The following is a 2,811-nucleotide window of genomic DNA, read 5'->3' as shown; positions in this document are numbered from 1 at the left end:
GAAAAAAAAATACCAAAATTCATCTCAACATCTATATCAAAATCAATCTTTCTCATAGTCAAAATCATCTCGACTCTGCGAGTTCAAGGTCAATGTACTCAAATGATTATTCTTTCTATTCGACAACTAAATCATGACAACAACTTTTGAAAAGAACTTGAGACCTTCAATTCATAAAAAGAATACATATCCCGTAGTACAACTCAAATCACGACTTTTATCTCGAAAGCCTTTAGATATATCAATTCATTGTAGTAGTATGCAATTCATAGCATAAATTCTCAATTTAAGAAGTAAAGTAATGAAGTAATCATGTATATCCATATTGAAAAAAAAATTCAAAGTCTTATAAATCCTTCATAATGTAATTTGAGTGTATACCCATTTTCGAATATCATGAAATTTCAATAATAGAACTCAAGCTTTTTAATTGTCAAAATGTAACAATTTATCGAGTCATGACAACATCAATATTTTTGAGAAAATATCAAGACTCATGGTAACATCTCAAACGTTATATCTCAATATGCTCAATGATTCAATTTCATCATAAAGAAGCTTTAATCTTATCATAAATATCAAAATCATTCCCAAATACCACTTCAACATATATCTCGAAATCATTCAAAATAAAAATATGAAATTTACAATTATAGATATCAAGACATCTCATGTCTCAAATATATATTCAATAATTCAAATCGTCATTAGAAAGCATAAAGCTTGACGCATATCTCAAAATATTATTCCAAAATACAATCTCGACATACGTCCCCAAATCATTCAAAATACCACCTCGTAGTAAAAGTGTGTAATTTGCAATGATAATTATTACATCATAGCATGAAAGCATTGAGATAATCATATAAATCAAAGTTTATTCATTCAACCATCATAATCTCATAATCGAATTATTTAGACATAATCTAACTTGCAAAATCACGTAAAACCATAATAAAATTAAAGCTTTGGGCACAAGAACGAAAGATTGCTCTTGTTCAAAATCCCACATACCTTGAAATTTACTTCTTGATTACGGAATCCTGTTCGGACAAATAATGGGTGCTCCTCAAAGGTCTTGAAATGAGGAGTTTGATTATTGGATTAATTTTGGATTTCTACGGTGAAATTGAAAGATATTTGGAGCTCAAAATAGACCTGGCGATTAGTTCTCTCAATGTTTTTGATGGAAGAACATGAATTTTATGGCTCAATGTAGATATAAATGGACAGCTTTCATCCATGAAGTGAAGGCATAACGAACAAAATGCCCTTAAAAATCAAATAATTCTCGAATCTGTTCTTTAGTAAACTATTTTGATAGTCTGAAGTAGATCAACCATAATGTTTTGCTCCGATATCTAAATTAGATGAAACCAATTTCATTAGAAGGAGGACTCTCATATCTTTCCATTGATATATAGTATCTCACCCAGATCATTGTGTACAAGGAGTTATGATCGTTTGAAGTTGATCCAAAAATTCACTTTTGATAGGTTGAAGTAGATCGACCATAAATTTTTGCTCCGATAGACAAATTGGATGAAACCAATTTCATCGGAAAGAGAACTTGCATAGCTTTCCGTTGATATATAGTAGATCACCCAGATCATTATGTACAAGGATTTATGATAGTTTAAAGTTGGAGAAAAAATACATCAGGCCTCAGTACTTTTTTTCTGCACGTTTTACGGTTCACAGTTTGATCAAAATGGTCGTAGTTTGATCAGAATGGTCGTAACTTATCACTCGAGTATCTATTTTCGATGATCTACATTTACTATGAAAGCTTATTCGATACTCTACACAATGGTAGGTCAACATCTTAGAAATAATACACAAAAAATTTATGGATCTCTCTAAAGCGTAGAACTCGATACGTTTCTCACAAAATATTTACGAAGAAAATTTTCTGACGTATTACATTATCTCCCCCTTGTAAATATTCATCCTCGAATGTCGCTTGATATGATAAAAGAACAAATCAACTGACCTTCTTAAGGGACATGAACATCTGAGACTTATCAGCATGATTGGAATTACAGTTTCTCATTCCTCATACTGAACATGCATATCTGACGCATAAATATCTAGCTGAACTAACTCTGGAATGTATGAATGTGTATGAAACAATAGCCAATTCAAGCCTCGTAATGAGAACTTGAGATGAAAAAGATGTGTTTAAAACACGGATGCTTTAAGAAGTCACGGGGTATCTCCCCCTTGGGACTCTATATTCCTTTACAACACTTATTTCACAGGGTCACTAAGACTGTGCATGGGGAACCTATGAATTAGCTCATATGTATAACGCACGAACAGAGGTATACTCATAACTACTGAGATGCTCCATATGGAAATAATTTCATTCCTAAGATCCTTGGATAACATGATGAAATGATAAATGAGAAGGTACACTATACGATTCTAATTGACTGAGCTAGAATACTTGGTAAACAAAGAACGTCTAGTAGAAGTTTACGAATTGAAGAATAATTAGCTTCCAGAATCTGAAACATGTACACCACAATCCCTCAAGATAGCCACTTAAAACTTCAACTAACCACAATACACATGAAAGCTTAATCTCAATCTTACTTCACATTACCACTTAGCTCAAAATAAACATACACCATCTAGAGCTTCAACGCTTTCAACTCAACTTCGGAATTTCAATCTTAGAGTCTAACGCTCAACTCAATTTTTTTCTCATCCTTAACGGACCACACTACCTCTGTCATCGCTTATTAAAATCACGCTTGTAAACTTATATTTCTAAACCATAAGAATCAAAATCACATCTAAAAAGCT

The sequence above is a fragment of the Capsicum annuum genome, unplaced genomic scaffold (assembly GCF_002878395.1).
Source record: "Capsicum annuum cultivar UCD-10X-F1 unplaced genomic scaffold, UCD10Xv1.1 ctg4835, whole genome shotgun sequence".
Classification (NCBI taxonomy): domain Eukaryota; kingdom Viridiplantae; phylum Streptophyta; class Magnoliopsida; order Solanales; family Solanaceae; genus Capsicum; species Capsicum annuum.
This window is presented reverse-complemented; position numbering follows the sequence as displayed.